Source organism: Suricata suricatta, chromosome 7, assembly GCF_006229205.1.
Source record: "Suricata suricatta isolate VVHF042 chromosome 7, meerkat_22Aug2017_6uvM2_HiC, whole genome shotgun sequence".
NCBI lineage: Eukaryota > Metazoa > Chordata > Mammalia > Carnivora > Herpestidae > Suricata > Suricata suricatta.
In genome coordinates, this window is record NC_043706.1 from 142,371,753 (window position 1) to 142,383,901 (window position 12,149).

General features: G+C 46.6%; 2 long non-coding RNA genes across 2 annotated transcripts in view; one reads left to right on the forward strand and one right to left on the reverse strand.

Moving 5' to 3' along the window:
• The window catches only part of LOC115297070, a 41,056-nt gene that overhangs the window by 22,313 nt on the left and 6,594 nt on the right, over positions 1 to 12,149 (reverse strand). The window lies entirely within an intron of this gene.
• LOC115297069 lies at positions 26 to 2,778 on the forward strand. Its single transcript, XR_003911249.1, has 2 exons — positions 26 to 386; positions 2,525 to 2,778. It is a non-coding gene; the product is annotated as an uncharacterized LOC115297069 (long non-coding RNA).

Here is a 12,149-nt window from a genome sequence, read left to right on the forward strand (position 1 = left end):
CCCCCCCCCCGCAGGGGGACGTGCTGGTGGGTCCCAGCCTCCTGGAGGCCCGTGGCTGCGGCACCTTCTCGGCTCCAGGCCCAGTCACACCTGCGTTCTGCTGGGAGAGCGCTGCCTGACTTCAAAGCAGACCTTGGTGCCGTGAGGAGGGACAGGCATTCCCACGTCTTTGAAGCTCCCCGGGACAGGACAGGACTCTTTAGGAGGCCTCTTGCAGGCCCTCCCTCCATCTCCATAATGTGGTCATTACCAAGACTTCCCCTCCCGCAGCCCCAGGCACGGCAGATTCTGGGTCACTGACCCGGAGACCCGGTCTGTCCCCACTGGGCACAGTGCCAGCATCCCACAGCGCCCTCTCCTCTGCTGGCCTTTCGCTGGCCTTGTGGGTAAGTATATCTGGGGAAGTGGTCCTCCTCAAACCCTTAGTCCAGAAAGTACCTTCTGGGAAGGCACACATACTGCACACAAATGCCCTGATCACCTTAGAGTTTGTGTTGAGGAGGAAATTCCTACCTAGAAATTACGCAGGCATTTTCGGCCATATGGTATCAATCCTTCCTCGCTTTCCTAACAGAATAAAAACTCTCACAGCAAAGCAAAAGTATTGTCTAATACAACCAGAAGTAGACTATTGTATTTTATTTCCAAACCCCGCCTCAGTCTGTAGCCGGCTGCGGAGACATCGAGACCTTGTTCCATCCTGTTAACACCACGGAGAGGATAGAATACGCCCTGAAAACCGTGGAGAACCTAAAAGAGCTATGAGTTCCAGGTGTCACGTTGTCCTTTGACAAAATCATATGTGCTCTAGTTTTTTAAAAGTTTATTTATTTTTTGAGACAGAGCGAGAGCGCGCACAAGAAGGCAGAGAGAGAGAGAGAGAGAAAGAGAGAGAGAGAGAATCCCGAGCAAACAGCACTGTCCGTGCCATGTCAGAAGTGGGGCTCGATCTCACCAACTGGGAGATCAGGACCTGAGCCGAAATCAAGAGTCAGCTGCTCAACCGACTGAGCCCCCCAGGCGCCCCTGGTCTCCATTTGTTTTAAGTGTTGAATCTATGGATCAATGATTTCTCACTGCCTTTGGGGATTTGAGTTTCACTGTGGATCCCTATGCAGTGGTTAGTTCAGATTTGTATTGTTTCAGGGGAGCCCACGTGGAATCATGAGTTAAGTGAAACATTTAAAACTGCAGTGAATTTTTTTAATGGAATGAGTAGCAGACACGTCTAATTCTCCACGGGACTATCACGGTTTCTCTTGCTGCTGTTATCTAACACCCGCACCTACTGTAAAGGTTGTGCAGTAATTGGTTTGAGGGCCTGAAGTGCTTCAACAGTGCTCCCTGATCCAAAAGGACAGCTTTGTAATCTCCATGTCGGGGCATTAACTAAATTCATCTCAGGGTTAATTTTTTTCTGTGACCATTTAACTTCAGGCAAGAAGGTAAAATGGCACACCCCAAACCTTGGTTAAACAGTCTTCAGACTTCATATAATGCCAGCTGTTCTCATGATGCTCAGGAAAGTTCTCAGAAGTTTTTTTCCCAGAGAACAATTATATGATATATATATGTATATCAAGTTTATTGGAGAAAGAGAGAGAGAAAGAGAGCAGAGGAGGGGCAGAGAGAGAGGGAGAGAGAGAATCCCGAGCAGGCTCCACACTGTCAGCATGGAACCTCATCAGGGGCTCGAACCCACAAAAACTGAGATCATGACTGAAGCGGAACTCAAGAGTCGAGTGCTTAACTGACTGAGCCACCTACGTGCCCCTGAAATCAACTTATTGTATGATTTTTCTAAAATGTATTCTGAATTTGCTAAATCCAGTTAGAAGCAAATATTTTACTTTTAATGGATCCACGTTGAAACATCTCATAAAACCACACAACAGTGATGTTGGATAATGCATAATTCAAGGCACTATAATGTAATATAAACCAGAAAGAAAGGTGACTCATTATATAACAGGCTTGCTGCCTTTGAGGGACAGTGCACAGGTGTATCTCACTATAAGTGAATTAAATACAGAGACAAATGTACAAAATCAGAAATGTAGAGAATCCTTTTGGTTTTTTAAACATTACCCTCGACCTTACAATGAACCAATTTCCAAGCCGTATGCACCCTATTTGACTGTAGCATCACAGGCAACGCGAGCCAGGGCGGCGAGGACAGCCCCCTCCAGTGAGCCGCTGGGGAACGCAGCAGGGAGGAGGGACAGGCAGTGTGAGGTGGCCAGGAGTAGTTTGCCATCGATGGAGGGGAAGGCAGGTCTAGAAATGGCACTGTTGAGTCACAAGGTACAACAGATGAAAATTCACTGCTCCCCGACCCCGTGTCCTGAGCAGTGGCAGGTGGAGAGAGGCATGGGGCAGGAGGGCCACACCCTGAAGTGGCTGAGTGACCATGAGGGCCGCCTGTCTCCATTTACAAGAAAGGAAGCTGCTGTCCCCTAGTCACTTCTCTGAGTCAAAAATTCACCGGGTATGGCTTGGTTTTGTTTGTTGTCAAACTATCTAGGATGGAGGATGGATTGAGGAGGGAATGTGGATGGTAAAGAGAAGATGCAAAAGCAGAACAACATCTAGCTCCAAAACCGAGCAGAGCAAAACCTCAGCGAACTCCCAAAAAGCACAACTGTCACAGACTGTGCCAAAGTCGGCGGCTCCCTCCGCCCTTGCCACGGCCTTCAATACGATCAGTTATGGGATTGTTCCCTCCCCCCCCCCTCCGGAATACATCTCTTCTTTGAAAATGAAGTTGATGAAAAACGATGCTTGTTTCACAGCCTGGGTTCTGTAATTTCCCCAGGAGGTGCACAGTGAGACATGAGGGAGGGTTTTGCCTGGACGGAAGACCATATGCATAAAGCCCCCAGTGCGCCTTTGAAGGTGGCCTTCCGGCGTGGTGCTGTGCAGGGCTCCGGGCCCCCTCCCCAGGAAAACTGGGCAGGAGTATTAGCGAAACTCAGCCATTGAAAGCCTCTGCAGAAGGGCCCAGGGGCACACAGCAAAGGAAGGAATGTCTAGTCGAGAAAATCCATGGAAATCTATCCAGAAGGCCGGTGTCTGTGGTCCTTCAGCTGAGGTAGCGTCTTCACTGTCTCCGGGCTCCGCAAGGTGCAGACTTAACTCCAGATGGCCGCAGCCAGAGCTCAGGGCATCAGCGCCCCAACGCCCCCCACCAGCCCCCAGACACAGGGCTTTCTTCCCAGTGGAGGACTTTAGAGTTTCTCATTCTTCTCCCAGCTGCCCGTGTCCCCACTGAGTGCAGCTGAGAGGGGGTCTCCCTCCTTCTGCCCGGAACCCCCATGGAACACAACCATTTCCTTGATGCGCATGCTGAAAGCCCTCCCCGAGCCGGGAGGGGGTGGCCCCATGCCAAGAGAGGCGACCAAGGAGGACCCAGCCTGCCCTCCCCACGTCCTCCTGCACAGGCGCTCAGCTGCTGGAGCACCGGTGTCACTCAGAGAAACTCAGGACTGTCCCACTCTCGGCCCCACAGCCCTGGTTCAGGGACTTTGCCTGGGGGCGGGCAGAAGCAGGCCTGACCCAAGGAGCTCCTATGCCTTCCCGAGGCGCTGACTTCCTCGGGAGCAGGGCTGGAGAATTCACACCCGGGCCCCTCGAGAACAGTAGAGACTGTGGCGACCAACAGCGAGGGGAACGTTCTGATTTTAAGGCAGAGGCGCCTGGGCTGCAGGGGCTAGCTGGAGGAGCGGGGCAGGAAACGGACAGCTGGCAGGGGCCGTCCTAGGGCCAGGCTATCAAACATGACCTCAGAAACCTCCTTTAAAGGAGCCAGAATTTGATTGGATTAGTTTGTGAAGCAATGTATGCCCCAGGGCATTGCTGAAAACAACTGAGCCACCGGCCAGCAAGGCGTCCGTGGAGCTTAACAGCTGTGTGCGGACAAGAAAGGCAGGGAGAGGGCCGGCCAGCACCACTGCGCCCTGCAGGGTGACTGCACACCCGAAGCTGTGTCCCTCTGAGGAGACGATCCGAGGCTTGTGCTGAGTGTGCCCGAGAGAGAGAGAGAGAGAGAGAGAGAGAGAGAGAAGGAATAGACTTTACTAAAATAATCCAACCCCTGGGATAGGGAAAGATAGGTTAAAATAGGCAGAGAGGGAAAGGTTAGGACTTGAGGTCCCGGGTGGGGAAAAACACATATTTTGAAACAATTCAGGGAGCATTCAACCACACCAACCCCCTCACGGGTGAGATTCCCCTTAAGCACGTAACAGACACCGCCTACTCCCCATCAGGTTCCCCTCAGGAATTTGACAAAAGACCTAGCTAAAAATAAGAAGTAGATCATAAAACGTATGACCCACAAGGAATGATATGGCCACAGACCAGACCAGCCCTCGTACAATGGAAATGAGCCAATCAGGAACGGACACCAAGCACCCAGAGCCATCAAGCCAATAAGGGTGGGACCCGAGAAGGGACAAAGGGGAAGGGGGGAGGGGTGACCACTATATAAAACAAGGACCCTTGCCTGACTCTGGGGGTATTCACATTCGAATGTCCCCTCTTTGTAAAGAGCTTTCTTCAAAAACTGTAGGAGTAACCAGATGACAGATTAAAAAAAAGTTGTACTTATTTTGAGAAAAAGAGAGAGAACACTTGAGCGGGGTAAGGGTAGACAGAGAATCCCAAGCACTGGCAGCTCAGAGCCTGACATGGGGCTTGAACCCATGAACCATTAGATCAGGACCAGAACCATAACCAAGAGTCAGACACTTAACGAAATGAGCCCCCTATGTGCTCTCAGATGCCAAATTTAACAGGATATTTCAAAGTAATCATAGATATGTTTACAGAACTAAAGGAAACCATGACTGAAAAAGTAAGGGAGGGTGTGGTGATGTTGCGTCACATCTACAGCACCGATAAAGAAAGAGAAACTATGGGAAAGACCCGGTGGACACTATAGAGTGAAAAAGCACAATAAAAACTTGGTCAGGAGCTGAATAGTACATATGAACTGGCAAGAGGAAGAATTAGTAAACATGAAGATAGACTGATAGAGATTTTGCAAGCTGAAGGATAGAGAGAAGAAAAGCATAAGAAAAATGAACAGAGCCTCAAAGAAGAGTAGGGTATCATTCAGCATTCCAACACACGTATAAAGGAAATACCAGAAGGAGAGAACAGAGGAGAAAAAAATATTCAAATTAATAATGGCTAAAACTTTCCCAATTTATTGAAAACAATAACCAATTACCTACATCCCTAGAAAGCTGAATGAACTCCAAATGTGATAAACTCAGAGAGTTATAGACAGACATATCATAGTAAAAAAGTTAAATGTCAAAGACAAGGAGAAAATCTTGAAAATAAAAGAAAAACAATGCATATCCAAGGAACCTCAGTAAGTTAACAGCTGACTTCTCAGCAGAAGCAATGGAGGCCGGAAGGCAGTGGAATAATGGATTTGAAGTGCTTGAAGGAAAATGAAACTATCAGCAAAGAATTCAATTCACAGCAAAGGTATACTTCAAAAATAAAGGGGAAATAAAGACTTTTTTGAAGGCAAAAACTGAGAAAATTTGTTGCTACCAGACCCATTTTATGAGAAATACTAAAGAATGTTCTTTAGGTGGAATACTATAATTCTAATCCACATGAGCAAAGACCTCTGGTAAAAGTAATCATATAATAATAGAAGACACTATAAATGCATATTTTTCTCCTTTCTTAGCTTACCTATAAATCAAAAAATAACCTTTAAAAATGTTAGAAAATAAGTATACAGTCTGTTGTTGGGCCTATAACAAAAAGAAACAGAACAGCACCATAATATATTTGCTGATAAGAGGACAACCAAAATGAAGTAGGAGGCAGAGTTGTACTTGCTAAAGAAATGATGACAGATGGTAATGTAAGAATTATAAGAAAGTATGTTTGGGTTTGTAATACAATAGATATAATATGTATAATAGTACCATAAAAGAGGAGGAAGGGAACAGAACTATATAGGAGTAATAGTCCTACATATCACTGGAATTAAGCTAGGATAAATTTGAAGCTGCTTCTGATAAGATACAGATGGTAAGCCCTAGAGCAAATACTAAAATGTGACTCAAATATATGGAGTGACCACTTTACTCTGATTAGGTAGGATGGCTATGATCAAAACAAACAAAAACAAAAACAACAAAAGCAAAAACAAACCCCAGAAAACAGCAATGATTGACAAGGATGTGGAGAGACTGAAGGCTTTGGTCATTGCAGGTGGAAATGTCAAATGATGCAACTGCTATGGAAAACGACGTGGCAATTTCTCAAGACTTCCAGCAGTTCTACCTCTGTGTATATGTCCGAAAGAAGTGGATGCAGGGATTTAAACAGATACTTGCATATGCATGCTGTTAGGATCCTTCACAACAGCCACAAGGTGGACGCAATCCAAGGGCCTGCTGATGGATGGATGGATTGATAAACAAATTATGATGATTACTTACAACAAAATACGATTCAGAATGGTTGAAATGGTAAATTTTATGTTATGTATATTTTACCACAATAAAAAAGAATTGTGTTTATAGGTGAAAAGATAAAAAGAAGACATGCCAGTCTCACTTGGTCACCATTCGTTCTGAGGCAGTGAGTATTGGTTCCTATTGGGCCTTTAGAATAAGCATAAAGAGAAGTATTTTATTCCTCAGGCTGGGCTTTACAAAATTAATCTCATGAAGTGAATCCCTCTTTTTCCCTCAAACTTAGAACCTCCTACTATTCCCCCCACCCACGTTTCCTTAGTATCAAACTGAAGTTTAAGTGCTATGCATGCCTCTTTTAAACACCAAGGAGATTATTCAATAAGAACCCTAGTTGCTCAAAAGACCGTTGGTTGAGCAGCTGCAGGAGAAGCAGAGAACTCCTTGAATCTAGATGGCAGTCTCCTCTGCCATCTAGAAACCCTTACGTTAAGCTTTAAGTTCTGTTCCCTTTCCCAGTGTTATGAAAAATGAAAACTGGAATAAATAACCCCAATAATGGCTCTTCCCTAAGGAGAAGGCAGGCAGCCTAGACTGGGGCCATATAAAGGGAATACTACTTGTAATCATAAATGAGAGACAGAGCCTGATATAGTAGAAAGAGTGACAAGTTTGAAATCATAAACACAAAAATAGGGTGAAAATCATCATTAGTTAAATTAAAATTCTACATTAGAAAATATTCACTCAATGTCAAAGAGTATAGAAAAAGAGAATTTATACACACACACACACACACACACACACACACACGGAGAAACAGACAAAAGAGACATGAGGTATACAGAAAACAAAAAGGAAAACAGCATAAATCCAACTATATTAATAGTCACATTAAATATAAATGGATTAAACAATCCAATCAAAAGACAGAGATTGTTACAGTGGTTAAAAAACAAACAAACAAAACATGACTCAACTATTTGTTGTCTACAGAAGACACACTTTAGAACAGATAAAAATAGTTTTAAAGTGAAAAACTGAAAAAGATGCATCAGGCAAACAGCAACCACAGGAATGCAGAAGGAACTGTAATATAAGCAAAGGAGACTTTAAAACAAACAAAAATGTTCCTAGAGATAAAGAGGGACATTTTATAGTGATGGAAAGTTCAATCCATCAGAAAGCTAGAACAATGACAAAGATATATGTACCTAATGACAGAGCACCAAAATACATGAAGTGAAAACTGATATAACTGAAGACAAAAATGGAAAATTCAACAATAATAGTTAAAAATTTCAATACCCCAATTGCAATAGTGGATAGAACAATGAGACAGAAGTTCAACAAGGAAATAGAAGAATAATAGTATAAGCCAACTAGATCTATTCGATGTGTACAGAACACTTCACCTCAGGAAGCAGAGACAGTCTTCCTCAAGGGCACTTGGAACTTTCTGCAGGATAGACCATCTGCTAGGTCATAAAACAACCTCAATACATTCAAAAGAATACACATGATGGAAAATGCTTTCTCTGGCTACAGTGGAATAAAATCAGAACTCAAAAACATGGAGAAATTTGAAAAACCCACATAGGAGAAAAGTAAACCACACATTCCCAATCAAGAGTCAAAGAAGAAGAAATAAAAAGGAAATTGGAAAATACTTCCAGACAAATAAAAATAAAGACACAGCATGCCAAAACTTATGGGTGTAGCTAATGCAGTGCTTGGAGGGAAATTTATAGCCTAGATCAATAAAGCCAAAAGGTCTCAAATCTAACCTAAGCTTCCACCTTAAGACACAAGAAAAAGAAGAATCAACCGCACCTGAAGAAGAGAATCACAAAGATTAGGGTGGAGATTACTAACAAAGAGAACAGAAAGAAAATAAAAGAAATCAGTGAAGCCAAATACTGGCATACAAGTGTTCATAACAACATTATTCACAATAGCCAAAAGGTAGAAATAACCTCAAATGTTCCTTATGGATGAATGGACAGGAAAAAAGTGGCATATTCATAAAATGGGGTCATTGTTCATCCATAAAAGGGAATGAAATCCTGGCAGCTGTGCTCAGTGGAAAAAGCCAGACAGAAAAGACACATACAATGTCATCTCGTTCACGTGGAAGTCCAGAATGGGAAAATCTGTAGAGAAGAGCAGATTCATGGTTGTTTAGGGGTGTGGGGGGGACTAACACAGATGATACAGAGCTAAAGGGCATGAGGTTTCTTTCTGAAGTAATAAAAACATTCTGAAATCAACCGTGGTGATGATTGCACATATCCATGAATATGGCCAAACCTACAAAGCTCCGTGTTTCTATGGGTGAAGGTGAATTACACCTCAATAAAGCTGCTTTAAAACCATATAACCTCATGTAGAGCCTCCTGACGTTAGCACATACACAGTGTGCGTATATGCACAGTACCTTTTTGAGGTAATGTCACATAGAATACAAGAAAATCTAGGGGCTGGGTGCGTGGGTGACTCAGTCACTTAAGTGTCCGTCTCTTGATTTCGACTCCGGTCGTGATCCCAGGATTGTGGGATCGAGCCCTGCATCGGGCTCTGTGCTGAGTGTGGAGCCTGTTTAGGATCCTCTCTCTCTCTCCCCCTCTGCCCCTTCCCCCCTTCCCCCCACTCATGCTCTCTCTCTCCCATAAAAGAAAAAAAGAGAAGAAAAGAAAAGAAAAAAGAAACCTGGGGGAAAGACATTGAAACACCATTTATCACCCAATATCTTATATAGATGGGGCATTGGAAAGAACTAGATAGTCAGGTTTAAGTTTAAATCGTCTTTTGCTGCAGGGTACGTGGTCTATGCTATGCAGTTTTATGCCTAGTTTTATAAGGATCATCCTTGGCCTCCAATTGTACTTGGAATGAAATCCCGTCTTCCAAGTATATTTGGCAAGTCTACCACCACAGGAAGGATTTTATCATCAGCTTATCTTTGACTTCAAAATAACATTTAAATCATGCAACTCACCAGTGTTCTTGTACCCCCAGGAGGACCTCGGAGGGAGAGGTGACCGGTTAGTGTTTAATGAGCTTTTCTCCCCGATAGAAAATGAGGCCCTCATGCTGGCGACTGCACACGGAGACACCCGCGAGGGAAGGGCAGGGGCGTATCGCAAGTGCTCGTTGGTGCAGGGGGGCGGCAGCGCCGGACTGGCAGCTGTGGGCTGTTTGACCTGTTTTGTGTGACCCTGGCACCTGTCAACATTGTAGCCGGGAGGACAGGGACAGAGGTCCTGTTTGCAGCACTGAATTCTTTTGTGCCTGGAGGTTGGAGGCCCCAGTCGGATGCCCTACGTATATGGAATAAACAGATCGTTATGAGACATCCCTCTGGTCCAGGCAGACAGAAGGAGCGGTATTTTGTTCAAACAAGGGTCCGGACAGCAGAAGCCTGGAGCGCACACCGAGGAGTCCAGGGAAGCCCGCAGATCAGCCACCGGTCCGGGCGCCACCAACACAAACCGTCCACCGCAGTCGTGGGCGGCGCCCCGCCCTCTGCGGGCGCGTTTCCTTCGTGCTCTGATTGCGCTCAGAGCCCACAGCCAACAACACGAGTCCCTCTCACTGCTCTCCTCGCTTTTTCAGACTCATTTAAATACTAAGCCCTGTACTGCGCCGGCCACTGGGCAGTTCCGTTCCCATTCAACCTTGGGCTACACAGTTCTCTTTGATTCTTACCAAAACTGCTGTGTTGACTTTCTAACATGTTCTGACGCTGTGCCTGGGAACAGGCAGACAGAAGTCGGTGAGATGGTTTCTACCAGCAGGAAAGTCCGAGTCGGGAGAGGGGGAGACATAAAGAGTTGCAGAATACCGAGATGTGTGAGCACAGAGTGTCTTGGCGTCAAGAGGGGAGCACGAGCTACTCTTCCTGTGTGTGTGTGCACGTGTGCCTGTGTGTGCACGCCAGTATGCATGTGTGTGCATGCCTGTGCATACGTGTGTGCACGTCTGTGTGTGCAGTGTGTACATGTGCCTGTGTGCACACCAGTATGCATGTGTGTGCACGTCTGTGTGTGCGTGTGTGCGCGTGTGCCTGTGCCTGTGTGCACGTGCGTGTGTGTGTGTGCGTGTGTGTGTACGGAGTGGGCTTTGGGAAGACATCCTAGACCTGAGATGAGTCTTGACGAACGAGTGCCAGAGAAACTACAGGAGAGCACTTCTGCAGCCGAAGGTCCTCCCACGCTGTCCAGAGCTGCCGGGGGACCTCGGGCAGCGGGCCCTGGGGCCTGAAGGTCAGGGGCAGGGCGGCGGGCGGGGAGGAGGGCGGGGCCAGACCAGCTGTGTTAGCAGAGCTTCATACTTCCTGTCAAGTGGCAAACACTGCTTGGGCCCCTGAGGGGCGGAGCCACCTTGGGGTCAGGGTCAGGTTCGGGTGAATTCACAACACGCCCTGAGGCAGACTCAGCTTGGGGGTAAACTCTGTGTGCACTGAAGTGCAAAAGAAAACCATGAAAGCAGAAGGCAGGTACATTCCTAAAATGTAGTTTTCTAAAAACTCCCTGCTCTTTCTCCATTTCCTTCTGACAGTGACCACTTTTAAGGCACAATGAAGGCAGACCGTGTTCCTGGCTTGCTGACGTCAATGGGCTTTTTGCCTGAGCAAGAACCTCACCGCCGACCCCAAGGGATCGATTCTAATCTCTGGCACGTGGGCTGGCCGCCTCCCTCCCAACCTGGCCAACCAGGGAGCCACGCATAAGTGGGACAGCGAGGCCCTCCTAGAGGCCACGGGCACACACAAGCCCAGCACCGAAGAAGGAGATTTTCTGTCACGTTTCAGAAATCTGCTTGTCAAGACACGGACTATTAAGATCCACTAATTCCCCAGGGGAGAGTGACAGAGCGCGGCCTTCTCCGGAGTCTGCTAAGCTGACAAGTGTCACAAAATGCAAAGGAACAGAAGTGGAACAAGACAAAGGCGGCCGTCAGTCATGCACCAGGGATGGGAGTGGCAGCAGCCCCCCCCCGCCCCCCCCCGGGGGGTCTGCGAAATGTGAGGCGGAGCTCGGCCGCTCAGGCAGCTCCAACAATGTCATCCCACCTGCACCAGAAGCAGGTGGACAGACACCAGAACTGTGGTCTCACTCTGCAAGACCTAACTCCCAGGACCGCGACTCGCTCTGGGGAGGTCAACCAATGAAATGACACGGGTCGATGCTCACCCACTGCAAGAATCTTATTACTTAAAAAAATTTTTTAATGCTTATTATGTTTTTCAGAGAGAGAGAGAGAGAGAGAGCATGAGCAGAGGAGGAGCAGAGAGAGAGAGAGGGGGAGGCACAGAATCCGAGCAGGCTCTGGGCTCCGAGCTGTCAGCACAGAGCCCGACGTGGGGCTCAGACTCGGGAACGGTGAGAGCATGACCTGAGGGGAAGTCGATGCCTAACCACCTAAGCCACCCAGGCGCCCCGCATTTTTTTATTTCAAAGAAATGTTTGGAAGCTCCCTGCTCTTCAACTTGACGACGCAACTTGAAATACTTCAGACAGATCATGTGGGGTCTTTTTCAAGTCAAATGCACATATTTCACGGACTCACAAAAACAAACTCATTTGGAAAAGGAAGGTTGTGTTGTGTTGCAAAGGCCAGGTTCTTGGGTTGTTTGCAAGCTCCCAAATAATTATCACTAATTGTTTAGGCGGACAAATCGGTAACCACTCCCTGAGC